The following is a 13503-nucleotide window of genomic DNA, read 5'->3' as shown; positions in this document are numbered from 1 at the left end:
CGACCTAAGTTAAGATTATTAACATAGCTGTTCAACGAGATTTCACAAAGATATCACTCAAAAATAAAATTGTGGAGACAGAGGAACCGTTACCAATATTTGAAAAAGTGTACATTTAATACTTTCAATTGAGACATGCAGATACCATGTTCCAATTATTGCATCTACTTGAAACAACAGTGCTTACTGTAAATGTCACAAAAAGACATTGTTCCTCTGAGTCAGGATGGAAGGAGGAAACATTTGCACTGAACAAGCAAAGATATAAAAGATGTTATGCAAATGGTACATGGCCAGGCACAGCTTTTAAGCTGGGGATAAATACAGTGGAAGAGCCACACACTCAAACATTGTTAATGCTCTCACACACATAAAGAGTAAACCAGAAGCTATCAAAGGACCTCTCCTCTCACAGACACAAACAAGAAGAATCCCTCCCTGAACACAACAATCACTGGAGTTATAGCTTCCCTGTGTTTTCCCCTCCCGCCTACTCAAAGTCCATATCGAATCACCCCCACCACTACCCTCAAATTCTCTTTCTACTCTCCTTCCCCCTTTAATAGGCTCCCACCCTCCTCCCACTTTTTCATCTCTGTCTCCCTCCCTCTCTCATGTATGCGTGGCTGAACAGTGAGAAAGCCTGTCCGCTCAGTGGGCCAAAGCAGGCTGATAAGCTCTGGATGAAGCCGATGTCCTCTGGCCTCATTCAAGTGTTGTGCACGGGTGGTCCACACTTGGAAAAGACACTGTCAGTCACAACACTATTTAGCTACAAAGATACAGGCGTGAATGGAACTGAAAAGAGATCAAAATTCATAAGGGTGCTTTACTTTTATTCATAGACACAGAAGAATGCCTGTGTATGTCCAAAATCACAACATTTCCACTGCGTAAAAGCAAATTCATGCAGTGGATCAAAACAGATGATATACGATGTTTTTTCATATAGTGCTTGCTTTTAACAAAACTTCTTTTCTTTCTTAAAATTTGCCACTGACTTGGAACCAATGAATGTTACACAATATGATGAATAACATTTCAATATTTTTTACATTTTGTACATGTTTTAAAACCTATGACAGAACGGTAAAATGAAAATCACAGGAATACTTTATATACTACTGTGAATCAAAAATGACCTGATACCCAGAATCCATTACACTGATGGATCCATCACTGATGATCTGAGTATTTGCTACATTATAAAAAGTACCATCTAAAAAGTGCTGAGCTCACATAAGTAGGTTACTACTACTGATGTGTTTTTTTTATTAGTGAAAGAACTCATTAGTTTGTAAACACCTCATCAGCATCATCCACCTCAAAGAGCGTGCGATGCATCACACTCCTCCGCTCTAATGATTTTCTGTCTGCGGCTCCATTGAGACATACCTTGCATAACTATCTTCCTAAGAAGAGACTAACAACACTCAGGGCTTCAGAAGACCAATGCAAACACACCTCAAATAGATCAAATGAATCATAGTGGACTGGATGATTCACTTCAGAGATTTTGGTTTTGAGTATTTTACCTTATTAACAACTTGCAACAAGGCAAACACTGTAAGGCTCTCTTCTTGAGCAAATCATCCTTTCCATGAAAAATAATCAAAGACTGACTAAATACCTGTAATACATGGTGATTCAAAAGAAAATGTGCTGAATATGGATGGTGAACATTAATATGTTGCCTTGCGTACACTGATATTCCGTTACCACAAGTCAGAGGCCATAATGTGTGTTGCCGACTCCCTCCCTTGCACAACTCAGATGTTACTGGACCCATGGAATAAGTTTAATTAAAGCATAGAAACTCTCTTGTTCACATACGAGCCACAATGTGTGATAAATCCCCACATTTTACAGTTGACCACGTTTTCAGAATTGCCTCTAAATGATGGCTGGTAACCTGCCAAAGGCACTTGTACACAGAGCTACCAGCCAAGGCAAAACAATCTAAACATTACCAGATGGAAATACTTTTCACACTAGATAAAGAATAGATGCAACAAACAATCATTTTCATTATCAGTGAAATTGCAGGTCATTTATAGATGCATTGGTTAATCGTTGGATCTATCAAATGTCAGAAATGATTGACAAAAGGTCCAAGGTGAAGTCTTTAAATGGCTTGTTTACCATTTTGAAACCCAAACATATTCATTTTAAGATAATATAAAACAGTTATTAATGTATTAGTCGTATTATTGGTTTCAGCTCTGATAAAAAGTAGCACTCAGCAAAGTTAAGAAATGAAAGCGCAAGTATTAGCTCTTCAATGAGACACGATTTAAGAATGACCAGCCAAACAGCAGACAACAGTAGTCAGGTTACCGTTGTTGTCGTGGTGTTCTTACATTAGCTTGCTGATGCTGAATCAGGGCTGATAATTAATAGCCTGTTTTCTCACTGCTGAAACCACACACATCAACAAACTCACACACACCAAGGGCAGGACTTCTTTCCCAGCGTTTCCCAGATTTATAAAGTGCAGTGCAAACATAGCGTACACCGTGTGACCTTAGAGCTAGTGATTACGACCATCAGCCTGCTTACACCAGTGGTGAAAGTACACAAGTACTGTACTACAGGGCAGTGTTGAGGTAATCATACTTGAGTATAAAAGTATACAAAACTACCCCCACCTTAAAGAGCTACAACAGCAAATTGTTGCTAACAACTTGCCACGTCAGTATTATAAGGCATCACTATTTCCATAATAAGAAACATTTTGCAGCAGAAGGTATACTCTTTTTTCACTAAAGATTATTTTGCTGGAAATGTTTTATAAGCATAGCTGGTATTTGAGTGCAGGACTTTAACTTATAATGCAGAAATTGTTACATTGTTGTTATGGTACTTTCAGTAAACAATTTGGATACCTCTTCCACCCCTGGTTCACAACACTTTATATGAGTGGCAGTCTCAGCTTTAATACAAGACTGAGTGCCTGCTCACATCTGTGTACTATTATGGTAGTTAAGATGCACAACTGGCTGTTACACTTGGTCTACTTCAGTTCCTGTGACATGAAGCTGCATTGACCTGGGATAACAGGTTTCAGTATTTCCTCATAGCATATCCTCTGGTTGAAGCAATATATTTGACACTTTTGGATTTGACTCCTGACCATCTGGAGTCCTTAGTTTGTTTACAAGATGACATTTCAGACACACTCTAGTAGGGGACTGCCTATCAAAATGAATGAAGAAGTAATGCCCTAATATTGTTAACGTTGAGCGGCGTGGTTATCATTGAATATGTGCATACTTAAATTTGTTGTGAAGTCCGTAGAGACGATCCTCGCTAAAGAGCAATAGTAATTTTATTAACTCATAACAACATTTGCAATGAATCAACATTTTTACAGGTAACAACATTTTTTATAGTAACGCTAAATTACAAATAACATTAAAAGAACAGAAGCCCAGATAAATGAATTAAAACGATGTTTAAAATGGTAGGCTTGCAAGATAATTAACATATCTGTTTTGTTGTAACACACCCAATTTCTGTTTGTACATTACTAATGGCAAAAAGAGAGAAGAAATAAAAGGGCACAATTGAACTATCATATATTTAAACCCAGCCATAGGAACCCAAGCCTCATCCAAAAATAACACATTTGCCATAGAAATAACTACAATTCTCTCAAACTCAAATGGTGGGCTGGGGTGGCGAAGTCCATAGGGACTTGGTTGGAGAACCGGAAGGTCATTGGTTCACGCCCCCGAAAGACCAAGTGCTACCGAGGTGTTGCTGAGCAAGGCACCGTTCCCTACACTGCTCCCCAGACGCCGTAAACATGACAGCCCACTGCTCCTAACACTAGGATGGGTCAAATGCAGAATGTAGATTTCCCCTCTGTGGGACTATACGGGTATATTCTATTCTAAACATGAACAAACATTACATGTACGACACACTGGCAAAACCATCCTCTATATTCATAGCTCATTAAGAGTAGGAACTACAAGCTACTCCCTTTAGGTAAATACAATAAACAAAAACATTAAACACAGTTCCTGCACAAAAGAGCAAACTTCCTTATGTGTTTGAAAACAAAAATAACTGTGAATAACTACCACAACCTGCGCTCCCCCTCCTCTCCGTGTCACCAGCACTTGTGCAAAGAGAGACAGATGACCGGGAGCCCAGCAGCTGCTTGACAGTCACACACATATGATCAGTCAGTAACAGGTTTGAATGGTAACAGTCAGGCAGACACAGCCAGTCAAACAGGGCTGTCGATGTGAAACGGATCACCCCTCACTCCCACCCTTCACACAAGGCAAACAATAAAGTTATTATGCTTCTTTTTCGGACTCGCGGTTAATCCATGCTGTGCCATTTAAGCAACAGAGTTGTGTTGTTGTGGCCCAGATTCATTTTCGCTCGTTCCCAGTGACTCTACCAGAAGTTGAAAGGCTTGCTTTACGCCAGATAAAACGAGTAGTTAAAGTATGAAACAGCGATAAATCCGTGTACAAAACTATATTTCTCGACGGGGGAAATCTACTCACTTGTAGTCCCAGGTACAGCAGCACACTATCCACCTGATGTCATGTCGGAAACGCAGCTGAGGACGGAGGGGAAACAGACTCCTGCAGCAACAAGGTTGTTTCCGCGAACAAATCAAACTCAGTGAAACCGTCGCAAGCGTCGACACGTCTTCATAACAACGGACTGGGACACAGATTGAGTTATGAGGATAAAAATAGAATGAATACATTCATAGACAAAAGTCCCGTAGCTTTGGACTGTACATACAAAGTGTGTCGCATTCCTATGGTTTCAGCAAAACGCGGCCCAGTATCATGACGTCACCGCAGGGAGGGAGAGAGAGAGAGAGAGAGAGAGAGAGAGAGAGAGAGGGAGGGAGAGAGAGAGAGAGAGAGAGAGGGAGGGAGAGAGAGAGAGAGAGAGAGGGAGGGAGGAGAGAGAGAGGGAGGGAGAGAGAGAGGGAGGGAGAGAGAGAGAGAGAGAGAGAGAGGGAGAGAGAGAGAGAGAGAGAGGGAGGGAGAGAGAGAGAGAGAGAGAGAGAGAGAGAGAGAGAGGGAGGGAGAGAGAGAGAGAGAGAGATTAGCACGGGTCTGTTACTATTAGCACCCTTACTATATGTCCGTTCGAATAAAGTTACAAATAAATGTCACGGGAACAGAATAAAATGTTACCTGTCCTGCAGGAAACAGTCTTGCAGTCCTTTACGTTTTTAAAAGTAGGCTACTTTGTTAATTTTCAGATTTAGATTAACAATACAAACATCAACAAATAAATAATTATTTAGTATTACAGATTACAGAATGAGCAAATATGATTAATTATAGAAAATGAATTGATTTTAATAACCTGAAAATCACAAATATATACGTTGGGTATAATTAGTCCAACCTTTAATAACAATAAGTATACACCAATTATAAAAAGTTCCTTAAAGAACTTGTCTTTTTATCAAACCAACAGTCCTTAACAGAAACATTTGGCTTTGGTGAGCTCCAACAGAATAAAAACTAACCAGTCAAAGTTTGATATTTTGTTCAAATAAAACTGTACTACTACTACTACTGTATTCCTGCCATAATATTTTACTTCTTCGATAATAATAAGGCATACATTCCTGAAAGGAGAATATTAAGTGCATTGAGTAATGAATATTTAATTAAATGAAACATCAAGTGAGCTACAAAATGGGGATGAGATTCTTATTTGTTACATTCAATGAGAAGATTACGGATTACTTTAATAATCCAGAACAATATGACACACTTTGTGGAGCAACAAACTCAGAATGCTTTAGATTATTATAGCAGTCCGATCAAGGCAGGCTGCTGTGAAATGCCATGTCTGTCTGCTAAGATAAACAGATCCATCACCACAGACATTACACAGGGCACACAGAGTGACATGAGGACAAAACTCATCTTCAACACATCAAAACGCAGGCGACAGTGGTCATCGTGGCAGCAGTGTTGTTTTAGTCTCATACATTGCACTATATTTCATTTCATGTAGTTCATTGTTGCTCCTTGCAAAGAAAGGACAATAATGTGTGTCGCCATGCTGCCAACCTAAACAGATCAAATAGTTGCACAGTTTGGACATAAAATCAAACTAACTTAAGTATCAAAGAGGGATACTTGCACGAGATTACAGTTTTTCATGTTCACCTGTCCACAACAAATCCTATATTTTAATTGATGTGCTATTTTATGTCTAAAACTATTATTCTTGACTTGTCTGTTTTTCAGTTTGTGTTTCTTGTATACATTTCTGTATGAGCATTGTATGAAGCTGGCGGAAAAGAAATCAACTGATCCACTGTAAACAAGAAACTTGAAATGTAATAAATGTACCGTTGCAATGGAACATTTAATCACAAACGCTACTTTAACCAAATGTTAAGTTTCCTGAATGAATGAACCAGCCACTTTGAAATCCTATGATAACATTGAAGAATCTTTAAATCAAAGTTTATAATAATAGTTTCTTATCAAATCTATCTTAAGTGAACTAAGAATCCTGTCCATTTGTTTCATCATTTATCATCTACTGTCTAACAGACTACAAGGTGTCAGCTTCAATAAGGATAAGGCCTGTTGACATTCCTCAGAGTGAAAATACAGCAGGAACTGTTCCACAAGTATGGAAGCAACATAACACACAAACCTGCCAATCCCGAGGCCCAATTCAAACAAAGCACGCAGTGTTGCAGCCAATGAGGACTGACTTCCAGAAGCAGGTCGAGGAATGTGGAAAGGTCAATGATAAAGAGAGCGCTACGAAGATCACGCAGGCTAGCTTACACATATTTCAGCACACATACTCAGACAGACCTTTGCCTGCAACTAACTTGTCCTCTGATACGGAAACATCAAGTTTTGAAAAAAGTTTACTGCTGGGAGTTTTTGAGCAACATGCAAGTTCAAGGATTCATGGCGTATGAATTAAAAAATTCAACACCCAAAAGACAATTTATATTTATAAAGAAAAGGAGATCAAATGCAACAGCCCTATCAGTTTTAGCACAGCAAGCTGAAAATAAACCCCAACCAAAAGTTGCTTATAATCTACCCCAAAGACAAAACATCCTAATATATAAAGAATACAGTTTGACAATCATTTATTTTCTGGAAAGTAAGGGTCAAGTACAAATACTTAAATACAGTACTTGATATGTAAATGTAGATTCCTCCACTTACTTGTACTCAACTAATCTACACTATAAAGACAAGGTGCTTCGAGCCAATGTTAGTGTCATGTAAAACACACTGTAGAATACATGACTCAGTGTAGCACCGTCATTATATGGTTATGGCATGTTGACACTGAGGTGATGTTGTTGTGAAGAGGTCAAACATCACCTCAATCTCCCCTGTCATTAGTGAGGCCAGTCATCAGTCCATCAGCTTCTCTGAGATGTACTGTCTGCAACAGCAGATTAGTGATTGTTTTTCAAACTCAAGTCACAGAGGGGAAATTGAGATCAGAACCATCAGATGCTCGTAAATAACAGTAACTCCGAAATGATGTGCAGGCAAAGCGATACAACGTTTGGAGATTTTCATGCAAAAAACATTCCACTTTGGTGTTGGTCCTTTCTGCAATTACACTTTTTGAAAGAAATTTTAAAAATGCAAAATGGGTCGGGATGTAAAGTGAAGTGGGGAAAATGTCCACGACCACACCCTTGTTTGAACTCAGCCTTCATTATAATCTCAACAACACATCTGTAAATGTGATTACTGTATCTTTCACTGCTGCAACTTTATTTATGGTGACAAAACCTGACCACAAATATGGTAGTACCAACTGCAGTAGGTGTCTCCTGAGCACATTCTAGGATGATGACGACACAGACACAGACACAGACACAGACACACACACACACACACACACACACACACACACACACACACACACACACACACACACACACACACACACACACACACACACACACACACACACACACACACACACACACACACACACACCCCTCTCTGGCTTGTAATAACATGTCTTAATGAAGTGAAACTTATCTTAAAGATTGGCTAACTGCACTCGATAGCAGGACCCTGAGACCGACCGCATTTATTAACAGACAGAGCACTGCAACAAATGTCCAGCCTGTGTCATCCAGACTATTCCAGAGTCAGAGTGAAACAAAAAAGCTGTTTTCCCCCTCCCACTGTAACATACTGCCTTTCACTAGCATTGCAACATCATTACAACTGAGGTGAAGCGCGGCCACTATCCAGAACCCTCTTTTTATTGTGTATTTGTGCGTGCGTGGGTGCATGTTAAAACGTCTACATCACTGGGATCGTGCAGGCCCAAGCTTGATTTTTCAGCCAAGATTAAAACAACTGTACATGCAAACACAAGAACAACCCTCCTCACTGGGTTGCTGTGTACAATGCAAAAGACACACAGACAGGAACAGAGTCTAACCTAAAGAGACAACCATTATACATTCAAAACAAGAATAATAATGGAAGCAAGTTTGGGCTATTAATTCTTCTAACTATTATTATTATTTGGTTGTTAAAAGGTCAGAAAATAGAACCAGATTCCGTCACAATTTTATAGAGCTTCTTCCCGACTAACTAGAAATATTCAGCAAACAGTCGTTTTTACAGGAGAAACAAGCTTATCATTGCACCTGAGAAGCTGCGAATGTCTTGTGTTTTGCTTGACAAAGTAAATGATTCATCTATCAACAGTAAAGTTCAATATTTTGTTAAATCAACTAATCACGAAACATGCAGTATCTGTCAGAGAAGAAAATTGTCCGTAATGTCTCCAGTCCTGTCACGTGTGTTAAACTCCTTATATTTTGTTACAATTCTGGCCTGAAACCCAGACCTGGTGTTACAAACTAGCCTACTTATAAACTATGTATTTTATAGTTGTGAAAATAAGCATATATTTTATATTACAGTGTTTATGCCTCTGCACTGAGCACCTCGAGGGGTTTGTTGATATTGGCTGCTGCATTCATTCCTGAGAGGAGTGTTTTTCTTCTAAGGCAATAAGCTTGGCCCATTTTCCCTGTTCAAGGGAAGAATCATAACGTAGGCTCTGATATGACCCACCCAGAGTTTATTTAATCCGTTACAAGTCAGCTTAGCTTGATCCTCTCTCTCCAGACACTAGTATGTCAATAAGCAAATGTAGCTGTTGTTCATTGTTTTCTGTTGATTCTTTAAACTGGATACTTTAAAAGGTCTCTTTTTATGCTATATTTGAACAATATATTGTAGGGCAATATCTATACAATGCATATGTTAAGTGTTTTGCTCTAAATACCAAACAGATCACCCATTGTAGCATGCCTCATCCCCCTATATTTCAGCCCTGTTCCTGAAGTGCTGATTCTGTCACTGTCACTTTAAATCTGAGCTGAGCCGAAGCTGGCCACGCCCCTTTGGAGTGTCACGATCTCTTCTCTGAAGAGAGAAGTTTCTAATGGAGAAACTCAGCTAAACGCTGCTGTGATTAAACGCCATATTATGTTCAAAACCACATCAAGTATTATTTCTGAAACACTTCTCAGTGTTTACCACTAGAACAGACACATTATATGTATTATATACACAACAACTCTAAGTCCCTCCTGCAGACATCCTGCTGAACACACAGAGGTGCTGCGGAGGGGGTTCAGCGCACTGACTGTATAAGGGGGACGATAGGTTGGGACAAGTCACGTGGGGGGGACGTTGCCAGGAGATCAATGTAAAGCCAGCCCACATTTACGATATGACGTCATATCGGCAGCAAATCTGGATCAGCTCGTTTGTACCCCCGTTTTTAGAGATGTGGGTAAGAGGAGGGTTGTATTTTCTGACACTTTGTGAGTCTCCTTACACACCGGGGACACATATTTATGTATAAAAGAGAGCAAAAAGTGCATTTTGCATAATACAGGACCTTTAATGTGCATGGTTTGAAAAACATTCCTGTAAAAAAATAGAAAATTAGGAAATAAAATCAATGAATTAAGCAGAAATAACCTAATAAAAAAGCACAGAGGAACAGACAGAAAACAGAGAATGAATGTTCTCAACCACATAAAAACGTTCAAAACTTTTATGATCATTCAAAGCCTAATGCCAAAAAACATCAAGCAGCAGCAATATGTAGTGCCGCAGTAATGTCATTTGTATGTATTTGGGATGTTTCTGTGTTTCAGGCCACAATTAATTATTCCCAAAATGTCACAGTTTCCCATAGACAATGCATGGCAGAACTTTCTATGTTGATGTGAAAGTTGTTTGGAGTTCATTGAAGACACCTAAACAGCAGCTGTGTTTGTCTCGCTCTCCCTGAGAGACCTTCAGGTCACCTTATGACAACATCTGTCCTGCCATCAGCTCTCTCCCTGCAGGACACGTCTTTCAACAGGTGTCAGCAGTTCCTGATAGTCTCTGTCTTCATGACTCAACCCTATACTGCGATCCACCATAAACTCCACTCCTTCCATTCTGAATACCAAGCATGAAACCCTCAAACTCTGCAACAGCAAGTACCTTGAAACAGAATCCAGGAGCTGCCTTACAGTTGCATTCCCTTACAAAGCACAATTTCATCATCAAACGTTGAAACATGTGACTTTCTTCCGTCTATGATATATGTTTCACAATGTCTATCTGTATCTGTTACTTTTCAAAGCTACAGCTGATAATACCAGCAGCAACAGGTTTTTTTTTTGTGAAAGGGCAAAAGTCATTGTCTTTACTTTTCCATCTCTTGACGTACAGGAAATGGTTTTTGTCATTTTACACCATATTTGTTCTCCATATCTTTTTTTGCTTTGAAGACAAGCTGAAATGTAAAGAGAAAAGAAGGCCTTCATTCTTGTCTGTTCTGAAGCCACCAGGGTACAATAGACACATTTACTGTTACTGTAAACAGCAGCCAGGGCTTCAGAAAGTAAAGCCTCCTGTCAAAGGCAAAATGTTGTTTTGGAGTCGTGAACACTTTTACACTTACATTAACAGCTCATTTCACTGGACTGGAATAAGATATTTTTAAAAACTAGACAAGACAACAAGACAACCAATTCCATCCCTGCATAGCCTTGTTGCTCAAATCCAGCCATGACTTTGGTTGTACCATACTTGTACACCAAAAGGACCACAAAAACATTTCTGATATTTAGGTCATTCCCTAATGAGTTGTAATGTTATGTTACCTTATATTACCTTACAAATACATAACTTTTCAAATCTGCAATGATACAGATGAGCTACCAGTCATTTGACCTGTAGTTCCCTGTGATTTTCAACCTGACACCCAGTTCCTTCCAGACACAGTTGTCCTGGCTGAATATCCGCAGAGCATGACGTAGAAAAGGGGGTGGATTTTGATAAGAGTCAGCGCTCACTGCTGGGTGTATATGAGAGGGAAGAATTACCCCTCCATACAGCGCTGGCATCCCAGGAATGTGTGGTGTGCCCAACACTGATCACACAACCTTGCTAGCTTACTAACAGCATAAAAAATCTCATTGCGACTCACTCATGCACACTATATATGAATAACACACATACATCTCAAAATGCTGGGGGAAAAGGAAGAGGAGGGAACCCAAAAGACCAAAGAACAGTGACCTGTATTTAATAAAAGGGTGAGGTCAAAGAGGGAAGACTCTCAGACAGACAATATCCTCTTTCCTCCTTGAGCCTGGCCAGACAGTGTAAGGCTCAGGCTCAGACACACACACACACACACACACACACACACACACACACACACACACACACACACACACACACACACACACACACACACACACACACACACACTACATTTGAACAACCACTCACAAGAACCTGCTAAACTATCCCTTAAATGCGCATTGTAATACCAATAATAATGCCACACTATGCAAATACTACGCTGCAAACATACTGCACTGCAAAATATCAAGTATCAACAGTTACAGCAGTCATTGTGCAGTAGGATGTTCCCTGTCAGTGTTAAATTAGTATATGATAATTATTATTATTATTATTCGATGAATATTGCTTACTTAATGTGTATAATGCATTTACTGCTGTGGGTTGGTACAATATTTACCTCTGACGTGTAGGGGGATAACGTTATAAGGATAAAGTAGCATGAATATAGTACTGGAGTTAATGTATTTAATTACATCCCGTCATCATTAATGAAAAATGGCAATGAAGATAAGTTGGCTGCACTGTTAATAATAGCTGGTACACAGATAAGAAAAGCCAATGAAACCATAACCAGCTTTTCTCCTGGATTTGCTATTAAGCCGTCCAGCGAGCTTAGAGGGTCTTAGCAAACAAACACACAGCACCAACGTAAAGTTAGCTTGCTTATGTCCCAATGACTGCGGCTTTAAATTGTTTAAAACTTTTACAAGTGACACATTGCCGCATATCGTAGCCACACAGTAAAAATGCCAAGCTACATCTCAGTAAGGTATTCAAATATCACACAAACGGAGGGAGACCACACCGAATGAGGTTACTGTGGTCTCCTTAAACCCAGACTTGAAAGCAGCTAACGTTAGCCACTGTTAGCAACTAAACGGGGAGCAGAGACGCGCCACAAGCTAGTGCACAACAAACTACAAGTATTAGAATCAACTGTGCTTACTCACCCCAAAACTCACAGGAAAACGTCTTTTTGCTGCCACCGCAATGTGGAAATAAACTTTCCTCCGTTTAGAAGAGTAGACGCAGGCTAACTTTGGGCAAACTGACTAACATTAGCCGAAGTCTCACTTTCCCGACGCCATGTTGAACAGTGGGAAATACATCCGGGAAACTGCAGCAAAGCACCATGGCAACCGAGTCAGCAACGGGTCGCTAGGGAGACGAGTTGGAGTAGAATTAGCTTAACATTAGCACTACATTGTGAGACTACATGAGGCTGACACTTAATGCACTAGATGTAGTCTACATTTTTGTACTTGTATAGGGGTGAATGAAGTTCTGATCTGATGCTTTACTTGAGTAAAAGTAGCAAAACTACAGTGTAGTAATGATATTCTGTCACAAATAAACATTATGAACGCGTATGCATTAAGAAACACCTGAAATGCCACCTTAATTAAATCAAAGTAGATCATAATAATTATGCGGGATAGATTTTTAGAAAAAAGATGTGTAGATGTGGGGGTGCAGATATGAGCTCTTTTAAAGGAAGACATGATTGTGTGTCTTACATTTTTTATAGTATTTTTTTTTCTTTTAGATAGAAACTATTGTTTCTATAAATATGTATTTATTCCTATTCTAATATGCAACTGTCACAAAACCTCATTTCCCCCTGGGATTAATTAAGTATGTTGATTGATTGAAAGTCATACTTCTGTTATAACATGAATAACAACAGAAACCCTCACATTTATAAACATAATAATGATAACTTTAATTTCCTATTTCTCTCTAATTCACAGTTTATCTTGCAAATAGGTTTGTGCAAGGCTTGCATCAAAGCACACAACTGATTGGTGATGTAAAA

At 39.3% G+C, this 13503-nt stretch overlaps 1 protein-coding gene across 1 annotated transcript in view; it reads right to left on the bottom strand.

The window, feature by feature from the left end:
- The window catches only part of pak4 (p21 protein (Cdc42/Rac)-activated kinase 4), a 32894-nt gene extending 20123 nt beyond the window's left edge, over positions 1 to 12771 (bottom strand). The window contains exon 1 of the mRNA XM_063907002.1: positions 12638 to 12771. The gene's annotated coding sequence lies outside the window, so the exon portion shown is untranslated. The remainder of the gene's footprint in view (positions 1 to 12637) is intronic.
- Between the last annotated feature and the right edge of the window lie 732 nt (positions 12772 to 13503).

Source organism: Eleginops maclovinus, chromosome 18 (genome assembly GCF_036324505.1).
Source record: "Eleginops maclovinus isolate JMC-PN-2008 ecotype Puerto Natales chromosome 18, JC_Emac_rtc_rv5, whole genome shotgun sequence".
Lineage (NCBI taxonomy): Eukaryota > Metazoa > Chordata > Actinopteri > Perciformes > Eleginopidae > Eleginops > Eleginops maclovinus.
The sequence above is the reverse complement of the archived record's forward strand: the minus strand, read 5'-3'. Positions and strand labels throughout refer to the sequence as shown.